The sequence below is a fragment of the Oryx dammah genome, unplaced genomic scaffold (assembly GCF_014754425.2).
Source record: "Oryx dammah isolate SB20612 unplaced genomic scaffold, SCBI_Odam_1.1 HiC_scaffold_23, whole genome shotgun sequence".
Classification (NCBI taxonomy): Eukaryota; Metazoa; Chordata; class Mammalia; order Artiodactyla; family Bovidae; genus Oryx; species Oryx dammah.
In genome coordinates, this window is record NW_024070207.1 from 9,796,386 (window position 1) to 9,812,005 (window position 15,620).

Consider the following 15,620-nt stretch of genomic DNA (forward strand, 5'->3'; position numbering starts at 1 on the left):
AAACTAACGAGGCACCTTCCTAGTGGTTGGAGCGACACCTTCAGGGCCTCACATTTCTGCAGCTTCAGGGTTTTCAGGGTGAGGTCTTTGCCATCTTTCCAGTAGATCTCACACCCTGTGCTGCTGATTATTTCTGGCCCTTTGGAGAAGAAGGGATCAGAATCATCTGGGTCTGACCACATTTGGTATGTGTTCATCAGAACTTTGTTGAAAAAGTATTCGTTTGACCTAAAGAGGAATTCTTAAGGTGGTTTCTCATTGGTTTCCAGACCACTGAGATTTTTATTTTACATCTTTCAGGTGCTCTGGTACAAGTTCATCATTTCCCTGGGTCATGCTACAGAGAATCTTTCAATGCCCTCAACCAAAATCAAAGGATGCCCTTGGTTTGCCCCTTCCCTTCAGGCTCTCTTTCCATCTCCTCCCAAGCTCCTTCTGGAACAGATACTTGCCACTGACATTCACCTACTGTGGGCTCATGAATTTCATTGATGATGTCAGCTCTCTTATCAAACAGAGGCTGGTAGAAGACAGTATACTTTTGGTCGAGACCATAAAGGTCTTCATAGAATTGGGATTCCACTTGTGCAAATTGTGCCTGGAGGTTTTTGAGAGCTTTGACCCTCTGCTTAACCGCTAGAGGCCAGTGCTGAGTGTGGCCTGCCTTTAACCCGGTGCCCCAACAGGGGCCAACAAAGGCCTCAGGAATCGGCTGCCTCCTGTGGGTTTCAACCTCCTCGGTTGCATAGGCCCCTCCAGTGCACAGAATACATCTGCATCAGTCAGGGAATTGCCCTCCTCAACCTTGGGCTTCTAGGGTTCCTCTACCTTCTAGCATGCTGTCCCATCTGCAAGTTCCTCCGGCATTTAGGGGGCGGTTCCCTCTATCAGGTACTTACCCCTCCCACCCTAGTTCTCTGCTCCCTCTGCCAGACCCTTGCCCTCCCGAGGTATGGGTCCCTCTCCCGGATCCTCAAGCTCTTGAGAGCCACATTTGACCATTATGCAGCCTGAATGAGAGTGAACCAAGACGTGGTTATTATAATGATACTGCATAGAAGGGAATGGACCAGATCCTGGAAAAGGGATCAAAACCCTGCCATGGGTAACTCATGGGCCCCTACGGCACTTTCTCTGCCATCCTCCTGTACCTCATCATCATGGTCTTTCTCTTCGCATTCATCTTTCTCCGTGTTGTCATAGTCCAGCTCCTCTTCCTCCTCCTCCTCTTCACCCTCCTCCAGGTCCTCCTCTTGCTCTGCTGAGGGGATGTCTCTGTTCTCCTTGATTGTGGGCTGGGCGGCCTGCTGCCTAGCATCCTCCTCCAGAAGAGCTCTGGCGACTGCCTGTGAAGCCAGAAAGGCAGCAGTCCCTGCGATCCCATCTGACCCTTCGGCAAGGGGAATCACAGGGACGCCAGAGAGTCCAGGATCACGGTTCTCCCCACCATCAACTACATTCTGGCTACTATGAGCTGGGTCTTGCTCCTGCATTGTTGACATGGCGGGAAGAACCCACTTGTCCCTGCTTGGACCCAAGTTGTGATCAAGTGCAGAAAGGACTGTGGTGAATATGGAGGCCACCAAAGTGACTGCCACTAACTGGACGCTGTTGGCAGCAGGGGCTACAGGGAGGTGGTGGGGTGACAAAGAAGTCGGTTGAGCAGGTAACAGAGTCTAAAAAGGTGCCTGAAGGGGCCCTGCAACAGGTAGAGCTCACAGAGACTGGTGCCAAGGTGTCTAAGTTATGAAAGAATCAGAGGGGCGGGTGTTGGGAGCTGAACGTTGAAGGGTCAACAAAGGAGAGATTTCGTCATCAGCAAGCCCTAAGCTCATTTGCTGAGAAGTGATGATTGACATACCTGGTGTCCAGTGAGTGAACAAGGCCCCAAGGTTCTGGGTTACTCGGAATCTCCTATATCTTTGAGACGTTAAAGTCCTTGTTTGGCCTTTAGGACCACGCAAGTCCACAAGTCCTGTTAATTTCATAATTGTCAGCAAAACTGTAGTATTCCAATCAAGAACTGTAATCCCCTCTTCCATTTCATCAAAGGCCAGCTCATGTCAGTAGGGACAGAGTCATTAAAAATTGTATAGCTCAGATCTCAGCAGTGGCAATAACTTCCAAGAAGAGAGAAAAGATTTTAGACTTCTTAACATTATTAAAATTCCTTAATAATAAAGAACATATAAAGTTAAAATGGCATCAATCAGAACAAAGGGTTGAAGAAATGTTAGAAACAGGAGCTGGAAGTTTAATAAATGCTGCAAAAAACACACCAAGCCTCTAAAGAATGAATACAGAAAAGAGAATGCATATTTAAGGCAACATGCTGCTGCTGCTGCTAAGTCACTTCAGTCTTGTCCGACTCTGTGCGACCCCATAGACGGCAGCCCACCAGGCTCCCCCATCCCTGGGATTCTTCAGGCAAGAACACTGGAGTGGGTTGCCATTTCCTTCTCCAGTGCATGAAAGTGAAAAGTGAAGGTGAAGCCACTCAGTCATGTCTGACTCTTAGCGACCCCATGGACTGCAGCCCACCAGGCTCCTCTGTCCATGGGACTTTCCAGGCAAGAGTACCCGAGTGGGGTGCCGTTGCCTTCTCCAAGAAGGCAATCATAAAAGGCTTTAAAAGGGCAGCCTTCCTAGGATGATCTGAGTAAACTAAGGCTTTCTGCTGCATTCAGACCCGCTAAACCAAGAAACCATGTGTAAAAAGCAAATTTTTAAAAAATGATAGGTCACTTTTTTGTATGTATTCTGAAAATTAAAGCATTTTGTAACTGAAAAATATTTTAGAGAGCCATAGGAAATGAATTATGAAATATCATATACCAGAAAAATAACACTGATAAATCCCTTTCATCATTTCAACCAAATTTCAGTGAATTAAAAAAAGCTAATGTATTTTTATTGAAGTAAAATTAGTTCATAACATTATAGAAGTTTCATGTGTATGACATGGAATTTCCACTTCTGAATACACAGTAACATGCTCAGCATCAAAAATTTCCTCTCCATTTATCACCATATTGAAACAGAGCAGGAGCCTATCGGGCCTTCCCAGGACAGAACTCCACACACACACCCCTGCCCCCACACCACACACACACACACACACACACACACACACACACACACACACACAAATACACATGTCCTCTGCCTGCTTTTTGTCTATAGAAAAACTTTAGTCAAAGAATAAATTTAATTAGAGAAGTGAGAAAAAGCAGAAGTAAAGGAAAGCAGTCAAGCCAGATGGAATAATAATAGTCAATAAACAAAGTCAAGGACTTTTATCCCTCTTCAAAATCTATAGACAATATCCTGAGACATATCCTTTGAACTGTTTTGTAGATACTGAATCCCCCACCAGGTGAAAGGAGTTAACTGCATGATGTCCAGACTGTAGCCATGACATAAGCTGCCACAATTCTGAGAACTGGCCTCAAGAAAATGGGACAAGCCAACTCTGGAACTGAAGATTAACTGTACTTAGAACAATCAAGATGATATTGATAGACTACTGCATGGCCAATTTCAAGATGACTGTTAGAGCTGACTGAGCTATTTCTACATGTCCCCCTCCTTATGACTATACACCCTGAAACTCCCTCTTAAAAGCTACTGCCTACAGATTGTCAGGAGGGAGTTGGCCTTTGGACATGAGTCTGCCTTCTCCCCCAGCTGCAGACTGGAATAAAGCAAACTTTCCTTTCCACCAACCTTGCCTCTTGAGTATTGGCTTACAAGAGGTGAGCAGCAAACCTGAGTTTTGTCACAATGTGGTTGATCCTCTTTACTCATTTTCTCCTCCCCCTCAGTGGTTACCCTCTGGTGACCACTACTCTGTTCTCTGTATCTAGGTGTTTGCTTTTGTTTTTTTTCTTTATTTATTATGTTTGTTTGTTTGTCTTTTACAATCCAGTAATGAGTGAAACTGTATGATACATGTCTTTCTCCTTTTAATGGCTAGTGTATACACACACACACACACACACACACACACACACACACACATATATATACACACACACACTGCATCTTCTTTATCCATTCATTTATTGATTGTCACCACTAAGGTTGTTTCCACATCTTTGCTATTGTAAATAATATTGCCATGAACAAAGGGCTACATATATCTTTTCAAGTTAGTGTTTTCATATTTTTTTTGTATGAATACTCAGAAGAGGGATAGCTGGATCATATGGCAGTTAATTTTGTCTCTGGTTTCACCTCAAGAAGGGAGCATGGCATTGTCAAAAAAATTTGATTTAAATTCGAAGTGAATGTAGCAAGGTAACTAACCAGATACAGAGAAAATCAATGTCCCAGAGCACCTAATTGGCTTGCCAAAGGTCATGAAAATTGATGGCAGAGTCAAGTCTCCACCCAAGGTTTCCTGATGTCTAATCAACATTTAAACAAGATTACTTCTTTTCTATCCAGCTAGGGGGGCAACATGACATCTGAAGGTTAATTAGCCACAGAGAAAGTCAATGTCCCCAAGTAAAGGAATCAGAAATACCAGACTAAGCTGTCTCCACCACTCTTTCTCATCCTTTGACCAGAAGCATTGACAGGAACTGAGAAATAAGTGCCACAATCCCCCAAAATGAGAAGCTCAAAGTCTTTTCTGGGAGAAAAGACCAAATGCGAAGTGGATCTATAACTAAACTATCATTACATGTAATACACTTACTACCATCTATGTAGTAACCTACCCAAAAAAGATGTCCTTTTCATCATAGGCGACTGGAATGCAAAAGGAGAAAGTCAAGAGATACCTGGAGTAACAGGCAAATTTGCCCTTGGAGTACAAAATGAAGCAGGGAAAAGGTTAACAGAGTTTTGCCAAGAGAACACACTGGTCATAGCAAACACCCTCTTCCAAGAACACAAGAGAAGACTCTACACATGGATATCACCAGATGGTCCATATCGAAATTAGATTGATTATATCCTTTGCAACCAAAGGCCAAGAAGCTCTATAAGTCAGAAAAAAAAAACTGGGAGCTGACTGTGGCTCAGATCATAAACTCCTTATTGCAAAATTCAGACTTAAATTGAAGAAAGTAGGGGAAACCACTAGGCCATTCAGGTATGACCTAAATCAAATCCCTAACGATTATACCGTGGATGTGACAAATAGATTCAAAGGATTAGATCTGATAGAGTGCCTGAAGAACTATGGATGGAGGTTTGTGACATTGTACAGGAGGCAGTGATCAATACCATCCCCAAGAAAAAGAAAGGCAAAAGGGCAAAATGGTTGTCTGAGGAGGCCTTACAAATAGTTGAGAAAAGAAGAGAAGCTAAACAAAAGGAAAGATATACCCATTTGAATGTTGAGTTCCAAAAAATAGCAAGGAGAGATAAGAAAGCCTTCCTCAGCAATCAATGCAAAGAAATAGAGGAAAACAATAGAATAGGAAAGACTAGAGATCTCTTTAAGAAAATTAGAGATACCAAGGGAGCATTTCATGCAAAGATGCACTCAATAAAGGACAGAAATGGTATGGACCTAACAGCAGCAGAAGATCTTAATAAGTGGCAAGAATACATGGAAGAACTGTACAAAAAAGATCTTCACGAACCGGATAATCTTGATGGTGTGATCACTCACTTAGAACCAGACATCCTGGAGTGTGAAGTCAAGTGGGCCTTAGGAAGCATCATTATGAACCAAGCTAGTGGAGCTGATGGAATTCCAGCTGAGCTATTTCAAATCCTGAAAGATGATGCTGTTAAAGTGCTGCACTCAATATGCCAGCAAATTGGGAAAACTCAGCAGTGGCCACAGGACTGGAAAAGGTCAGTTTTCATTCCAATCCCAAAGAAAGCCAATGACAAAGAATGTTCAAACTACCACACAATTGCACTCATCTCACACGCTAGCAAAGTAATGCTCAAAATTCTCCAAGCTAGATTTTAATAGTACATGAACTGTGAACTTCCAGATGTTCAAGCTGGATTTAAAAAAGTCAGAGGAACCAGAGATCAAATTGCCAACATCTGTTGGATCATTGAAAAAGCAAGAGAATTCCAGAAAAACACCTACTTCTGCTTTATTGACTATGCCAAAGCCTTTGGCTGTGTGTATCACAACAAACTGTGGAAAAATTCTTCAAGAGATGGGAATACCATTTGCCTCCTGACAAATATGTATGCAGGTTAAGAAGGAACAGTTAAAATCAGACATGGAACAGAGGACTGGTTCCAAATTGGGAAAGGAGTATGACAAGGCTGTATATTATCACTTTGCTTATTTAACTTCTATGCAGATTACATCATGCAAAATGCTAGGCTGGATGAAGCACAAGCTGGAATCAAGATTGCCAGGAGAGATATCAATAACATCAGATACACAGATGACACCACCCTTATGGCAGAAAGTGAAGAATAACTAATGAGCCTCTTGATGAAACTGAAAGAGGAGAGTGAAAAAGCTGGCTTTAATTCAACATTCAAAAAATGAAGATCATGGCATCTGGTCTCATCACTTCATGGCAAATAGATGGGGAAACAATGGAACCAGTGAGAGACTATTTTGGGGGTTCCAAAATCACTGCAGATGGTGACTGAAGCCATGAAATTAAGATGCTTGGATCCTTGGGAAAAAAGCTGTGACCAACCTAGACAGCATATTAAAAAGCAGAGACATTACTTTGCTTACAAAGGTCCATCTAGTCAAGGCTATGGTTTTCCCAGTAGTCATGTATGGGTGTGAGAGTTGGACTATAAAGAAAGCTGAGCACTGAAGAAATGATGCTTTTGAACTCTGCTGTTGGAGAAGACTCTTGACAGTCCCTTGGACTGCAAGGAGATCCAACCACTACATCCTAAAGGAAATCAGTCCAGAATATTCATTAGAAGGACTGATGTTGGAGCTGAAACTCCAATACTTTGGCCACCTGATGTGAAGAACTGACTCATTGAAAAAGACCCTGATGCTGGGAAAGATTGAAGGCAGGAGGAGAAGGGGACGACAGAGGATGAGATGGTTGGATGGCATCACTGACTTGATGGACATGAGTTAGAGTAAGTTCAGGGAGTCAGTAATGGACCGTGAAGCCTGAGGTGCTGCAGTCCATGGTGTCACAGAGAGTCAGACATGATTGAGTGACTGAAATGAACTGAACTGAACAAAACAAACTATGTAGCTGAAAGCATCGGAAGAGGACACACTGGGTGGGCTTTTCTCAAGAAAGGAAGAGGAAGGATGTAAGGTGTACACCAAAAGAAAGGCATCAGACACCTGACTTGAAAGGATAGTTTTCACGTGACCCCTTCAAAATGCTCTTGTCTTCTCAGAGTGTCCTTGACTTTTTCTCTCAGGAAGAAGAGAAATACAATGGAATTTGACTTACACTATTGTAAAAACTGGTAAAACAATTTTGATTCAGCCATTATTGTTACATCTGGTGATGATTCTCAACTCACAGGACACAAGGCCAGGAAGGAAGGATGAATATGAACTCAAGAAATGTAGGGGAAAGTTGAAATACACAAAAAGATGGAACCTGCATCTTCCTTTCTTTCATTGGACCCTGTGTCAGAATTTGTCTATCAACCCTAAAAATTTGCTGGAGAAATGTAACTCTTGTTACAAAATCCCTCTTGAACTTGGCCAGAAATTAGAGAAGCTAGAGGAATATGACCCTGAATGCTCAAGTTGTGAGCCTGGCCACTGCCATTGTCAACAGGGGGAGCAGCAGTGTGTGATCTACAACTTGGTGCCTGACTACATCATTCTTCCAAGAGTAAAACATGGCTACTGTTTCATCTCAGATTTTTGTTTTATGGTAATCTTCCCTAACTTGCAACATGCAAAGTAAACAATTATGGGAAATGTAGTTTGGCTTGGCCAAGTTGACACATTTTAGTGCTTTCACATTCCAGCCCTTGTCAACTTGGCATCCATACACACTTCAACTAAAGAAAAGAGCAAAGCCATGCTTCAGCCTATCATGATGCAACTCTCCCATGTAAAAATCCGAATATGCTAACTCCCTTCATAAAAGAAGGTACAATTCCCTTCATCCATCTTGGGTGAGATGCCTATTTTTCTTCTCAGACCACTTTAACATCTGGTAACTTGTACCCTGAAATAAAAATTAACCTTTATTAGCATTTGCTATATATTAATAAATAGGAAAGAATAAGGGGAAAGGAAAGTTGAAGAAAAATAGCTAATAAAATAGATATATTGATATCAAAATAAGCAAAATTACTCATTACTATTACAGCCCTGGAGTTTTCAACTGGGAAATCCTGGTGGTCATAACTGGTGTTTTCACCAATCTTCTTCTAATACCCATTTCATATTCTCATTGCTGTAAGCAAGTCCCTTAGCTGGGTTAATTTCCTTGCCTGGTGGAATGACATAAGTTTTCCTTTCTAGAGGGTCTGGACTATTAGCAGTTCTGTTTGTATGGGCTGTTATAGTTTTCCATTGATTTTGTTCACAGGACATAGGAATGTTAGTGAACCAAACTAGGATCTGCTTGCCTATATGAAATAAAGCCAATCTACTGACACCAGGTTGTGGTGAAGGACAGTGCAGCATTATTGCTGGGCACCAAGTAAGGAGTCCAGGTAGCTAGTGCTCAAAAGGTACAAACTCCCCAGTGGCTTTCAAGGAAAGGTTTTTAAAGACAGGGTGAGGGAGTGGGGTGGTGGGTTGTGAGGTATGTGATCAGTTTGTGGACATTCTTCTGATTGATTTCTGGTGAGGTAATTGGGAGTGCACATCATCAATCTTCTGATTCCAACCATTCTGAGGTCTGTGTGCCTGTGGGGAGCATGCAGTTAACTTCTTCCACCTGGTGATGATGGGGTTTCCGTATCTGTAAAACAGCTCAAAGGACTTGGCTCAGAATATTGTCTATAGCCCTTGAAGAGGAACTAAATGTCCTTCACTTTGTTTAATGGTTGAAGTACTATTATTTTGTCTTGCTTGACTGGAACTCAGGGAAGGCATAGGAGGTCTTCTCTACAGATAAGAGACTAGCAAAGTACCTGGGGATGTCTCCCTAGGAGGGCCCCATCAGGTCCTGCTCAGGTATAGCAGTACTGAGAGGCATCCCCGGGAAACTCCTGTATTACAAATCCCCATTTTGTGTAGCAATGCCATTTCCTCTTGATGGTCAGGATCTACCACCTCTACCAGTATTCTAACCCCTCTTTTTTCCTATTCATTCAGTGGCACCAAGGTAGCCAGATGGCAATCTCAACTATAAGTCCAGTGGAACCATTGTTGTTTCCCCTCAGTGGAAGTGTTCATTCATTTGAACTAGGAGAGCCTAGTTCATAGGGACAGGAAGCAAGAATTATGCCAATGGATTAGTAGGGGAGTAATGAGAGGATTCACACTCATTTTCACTACTTGATTTCACAACCCGTGAATCCAGACTATGGGAGAAACTGCATCACATTTTGGATGCTGATTTAGAGCATATACCACATCACAAAGGGCATTGTCCTACTCTACAAAGCTGGTTCTGAGACTGAGTCATCAAAAGGCCCTTTCACTTGCTATGAGACCAGCTATTTCAAAGTGATGGGAAGCTAGATAGCACTATCGAACATATGGCATAAGGGCCTTTGGAGAGGAGCAGAATTGGTGTGTTGGTAGCCTAGACTACTCACGAGATACGTAATCCAAGCTGGTATTATTTTGTTCCATCTTGTCAGCTGCTTAATCCTATCCTTTAAATTTTGTGGGTGATATGAAGCATGAGATTGTTTTATATACCCCATGATTGGGTCCACTGGTGTGTACTTGGGTCACAAATCTGAAGCCATTATTAGATGAATAGTGTTCAGGAAACCTGAACAGGAAACTAATGTGGTTTCGTGAAAGTGAAGTGAAAGTGGCTCAATTGTGTCCGACTCTTTGCGACCCCATGGACTATCCATGGAATTCTCTAGGCCAGAATACTGGAGTGGGTAGCCTTTCCCTTCTCCAGGGGATCTTGCTGACCCAGGAATCGAACCTGGGTCTCCTGCATTGCAGGCGGATTCTTTACCAACTAAGCTATCAGGGAAACCCAATGTGGTTTTGTAGGTCTAGGATAATGTGGCCAAGTCAGTGAAATATCTATAAATGGCTAGGCCAAATGCCAGAGAAAATCTCTGCAGCAGTCAGGATCCAGTGAAGCTATCCTGATGTGACCAGAGGCTCATGTGTCCCGGCCCATGGCTTGGAGAATCTGTCCTTAGGCGATGCTTTTAGTGTTGGCTAGGCTTTGGCAGGTGCAACAGCTTTTCTGTGCTTTTTCAGCATTTTCAAATGGCAGTGGCATCCAGGAGGCACGCTATTGTAAATCTACCTGCTTTAGGGTAGAAGACACTTCATTCTCAGGATTTAGCTGACAAGTATAGTCTGCTAGTTGATTATGCTTTCCCTCACCATTATTCCTGGAGAAGGAAATGGCAACCCACTCCAGTCCTCTTGCCTTGAAAACCCCATGGACGGAGGAGCTTGGTGCAGGCTACTGTCCATGGGGTTGCAAAGAGTCAGGCACGACTGAGCAACTTCACTTCATTTCACACCATTATTAGAGGCCTTTCTAGTGAGCATCTATATGGGTAATACAAAGTTTATTAGGAGCAGAACTGATTTTTATTTAAATGTTTCTACTCCACAAGAAGCCTTATTTTATATACCAGTCTGAGGCTTGATAGTGGCCTGATCAAATTTCCACACCATTAGATATAACCTGAGTCACATAAATTTATGGTTTTCCATATGTCCCACTAAAATGGCCCTAACTGTAGCAATTCCCATCAGGGCTTGAGGGAAAAAACTAGCAGAGATGCACATAGACAATATGTCAATACCAATAACACATTCATTTATGGGGGTCATAAAAACAGATTTATAGAAGCTTTAAGGGATCCTGCCATTGTCAAACTTAAGCAAGGGTCTTAATGGTGGTGACTTTAGGCTCCAAATCAGAGGGTATTATCTACTTTTCCCTCACCTTGGTTCATGTAATTGTGTGGAGAACAGTCATCTATGAAATGATACTTAGAAAGCCAAAGAGTTTAATTTTTCACCTCTCTACTAAATTTTAACCTTTGTGTAGGAATTCTGATCCCCCTGGTAAGAGAGGGTCATTGGCTTAACCCGAGTGTTATTTGTATTTGAGGGATGAGAGGTCAGATTCTGGTTCAAGATAGCTATACAGGAAGATTCTGAACTTATTCTCTCACATGAACACAATGAGTCTATAGCTACATATGGAACAATTTCCTCTGGGAAGAAGCCTGAAGACTGGCTGAGTAATGACTATACATCAAGCAAGCAAGCAAGAAAGCACATAAAAGTGGGTAGAAGAGACTGGGATACAATCTTGCCATAAAAGCCACCCCTCACGTGTGTGCTAACATGGTGGCCCATGAATGGCGTGGAACTCAAAACCTGGAGCTTCTCCCTGAGTAGCAAAGGATTTGAACACCACATTGGGCACCCAAACTTTTAAGACCTGTACCTAAGAGGTGAACCCCCTAGCTTTAAAAACCAACAGAGATCTGATGGACCTAGACACTCATATCCATGAGACCTACAAGACTGTAGCAATGTGAGAAATGGATCTAAAAGGGCTTAAGTGCTTGTGCTCACTACCCTGGGGCTTAGCTTAGAGGTAGGCAGTTGCATCCAGAGGCTAAGTGAAAGAGGTTTGTGTGTACTAAAGTATTGGCCTGAGAGTCAGGTATCCTATTTAACTCACGTATCTAAGAGTCTGCTGGAATGCTCTCTGGCAACAAGGACTGTAGGGAGCCATCTTTGTGCTCCCCCTCTGCCTTATTGAGGAACCTGATGGGCTACAGTTCACAGGGTCACAAAGAGTTGGACATGACTGAGTGACTAATACTTTCACTTTCTGCCTTACCCTACACAGCAGGTACCATCTTTTAATTATTTTTTTCTATTTCTGGTGGAAACCATCTTTATGCTTCCTCTCTGCCTCATTACAACTGGTGGGAAACAGTTTCACACTCTCCCTCTGCCATGTTCCAGAGCACCAGTAACTCAGGGATGGAGTTTTACACAAATTTGCTGTCCTGATTTTTGAGGCTAGAGCATGCCCCTTTATTTCCTGGTTCTTGAGGCCAAGAGAAATTGTGTTCATGGGTACCATGGAATTGTATCAATCAGAAAGACAGTTTTTAGTTTTTAGCAGTCTACCACCCATAAGGCATTGCACAGACAATAGCTGAAACATACCCTGATATTTGAAAGAGGCTTATTTGCTTATCCAGGAACTTTGGTCTTGGGAAAACTTTTGGTTTAACACACATTTAGTGCCCTTAGAAGTAATTTCAGGGAACAGAGGCCAGTGGAAACAATCTTTGCACTCTCTCTCTGCCTCGTTACAGCTCACTGGTATCTCCCAGGAAGGATCTTATATCGTTGTCTGGTGCTCAGATTCTTCAACTGCCACCAGAGAACGCCTGAACACAGCCTGGCTCTGGGTCTCATAGGATTTTAACCAACAGAAAAATAGTCCTTAAATAGTTAGCATCTCCAGGGCACAACAAGAGGCAGCAGAGCCAGGAGCTCAGTCTCTGTGAAAGAAGCCTGTTAGTTAATCATCATAGATGCAGACTGAGGGGCAAGCTTCTAACTAAGTACATATCTGAGGCATGACTGTAATCCTTTCCACAGACCTCAAAGAATGGGTGCTATCTTTACACTCTCCCTCTGCTATGCTCAGGAGCAACACTGTCTCCCAGAGGGGAACTCTTATGGATGTCTGGGGCCCTGGTTTTTGTGGCCAGGGAAAATTGTGTTCCTGGGTCCCATGGGAGAGGGGCAATCAGAGAGACATTTCTTTACAAGCTAGCCCCCCCCCCCGCCCCAGAAGACTGCAGAAACGATGGACTGAAATTCACCTCCAGTCTTTCTGTGAAAGAAGCTTCCTTGCTTGTTCTGGAGCATTGGCCTGAGATGTAAGCTTCAGTTTTGACTCATACCCAGGAGTTTATGGAGCTGCTCTTAGGGAATGTAGGACAGTGGATGCCATCTTTGTGTTCTCCCTCTGCCTTGCTAAAGCTTGCCAGTATCTCCCAGAAAAGAGCTTATACTTATCTGGAGACCCAATTGCTGAGACTGCTGCACAGGGGACCCCTCCAAATTGCCTGGCTTTGGTGGCCAGAAGACTGTATTTATTTGTATATTTTAAATTTTGCTGCCTGAGGATCTGGATTCCAATCAGCCTGAATCTAGGTCCCAAATGAGATCCTACCTACTGGGACACTGACAGGTCTCAGGACAGCCTCAACTACTTGGAGCTATTAAAATCATAATGGTTTGATTGGACAATCACAAATGTTTGAGAGAGAAACAAGATCTAGGGAAGGGTTGAATGACAAGGCTCATCCCCTACCTAAGGCCACTACTTCAAGGCTGAGAGAGGTACCTGGTTCATCTAATGAATAGAAGTCAACACAGAGGATCAAGCAAAATGAAGAAACAGAAGAATATATTCCTAATTTTTAAAAAAGATAGTCTCAGAAAAAATCTTAATGAAATGAAGATAAGTAATTTAAACCTGATAAAGAGTTGAAAGTAATGGTAAAGTAAAAGTAAAGATGTTCATCAAACTCAGGAGAATAGATGAACAGTGTGAACTTCAACAAAGAAATGGAAATATAAGAACTACCAAATAGAAGAAGAAATCAAAGAAAAAATTTACTAATATCTTGACATGAACAAAATTGGAAATATAATGAATTGAAATGAAATTTAGGGGATGCAGTAAAACCAGTTCTAAGAGAGAAGCAATAAATGCCTACTTCAAGAAACGATAAAATGTCAAATAAACAACCTAACATAATTTTTTTAAGTGGAGGATAGTTGCTTTACAATGTTGTGTTAGTTTCTGCTGTACAGCAAAGTGGATAAGTTATACTGTTGATGGACATTTAGGTTGTTTCCATGTTCTGGCTAACAACCTAACATTAAACTTAAAGAAACTACAAATAAAGAACAAATATGCCCAAAGTTAGTAGAAGGAGAAAAATTACAAAAATCAAGCAGAAATAAATGAAATAGAGACTAAAAAGAAAATAGAGAAGATCAATGAAAATAAGAGTTGGTTCTTGGAAAAATAAACAAGATTGACAAGCCTTTAGCTAGACTCACCAAGAAAAAAAAGAGAAAAAAGCTCAGGTAAATAAAATAAGAAAGGAAGAGGGGATATTACAATTGCTACTACAGAAATACAAGAGATCATATGGGCTTACTATACATCAACAAACCTGACAGCCTAGAAGATATGGATAAATTCCTAGAAACATACAACCTACCAAAGATTGAAATAGAAAATCTGGACATATTGCTAGTAAGGGGATTGAATTAGTAATAATAATAATAATAAAACACTTCTCAACAAATAAAACTCCAGATTGCACTGATAAATTCTTTCAAACATTGAAAAAAAAAACAGAAATAAAAACAATTCTTCTCAAACTCCAGTCACTAAGAGTCAGACACAGCTGAGCGACTTCACTTTCACTTTTCACTTTCATGCATTGGAGAAGGAAATGGCAACCCACTGCAGTGTTCTTGCCTGGAGAATCCCAGGAACAGGGGAGGCTGGTGGGCTGCCGACTATGGGGTCACACAGAGTCGGACACGAGTGAAGCAACTTAGCAGCAGCAGCTTCTCAAACTCCTAAAATATAGAAGAGGAGGGAATTCTTCCAAACTCATTTCTGAAGGTCAGCATTACTCTGATATAACTACACAAGGACATTACAAATAAAGAAAATTATAGGCTGAAATCTCTGATGAAGATAGAGGTAAAAGTCTTCAATAAAATATTAGCAAACCAAATTCAACAATAAAGACATTAAAAGGATAACATGCCATTATCAAGTGGGATTTATTCCAGGGATGCAAGGATGGTTCAACATCTGAAAATCAATCAATGCAATATATCACATTAACAAAATGAATGATAAAAATTACCTCAATAGATGATCATCTCAATAGATACAGAAATCATTTGACAAAATTAACACCATTTATGGCAAAAAAACTCAACAAATAGAGTATAGAGGGAATGTACCTCAACATAATAAAGGACAGCATATGACAATCCCACAGCTAATATCATACTCAATGATAAAGAGCTGAAAACTTTTCTTCCAAGAGCAGGTATAAGACAAGGATACTCACTTTCACCACTTTTATTCAACATAGTATTATAAGTCCTAGCTAGAGCAATTAAGCAAGAAAAAGAAATAAAAGACATCCAAATTGGAAAGGAGGAAGGAAAACCCTTACTATTTGCACATGACAAGATGTTATATATATAAAAAAAGACTCCATTAAGAAACTGTTAGAACTAATACAAGAATTTAGTAAATTTGCAGGATACAGAATCAATATACAAAAATATGTTGTGCTTCTATTTACTAATAACAAGATATCAAAAGAGAAATTAAGAGAAAAACCATTTACACTTGCGCCAAAAAGAATAAAATACCTAGGAATAAATTTAACCAAAAAGATGAAAGACCTGTATAATGAAAACTACAAGATATTGATCAAATAAATTGTAGAATACACAAATAAATGAAAAACTATACCATGCACATGGATTA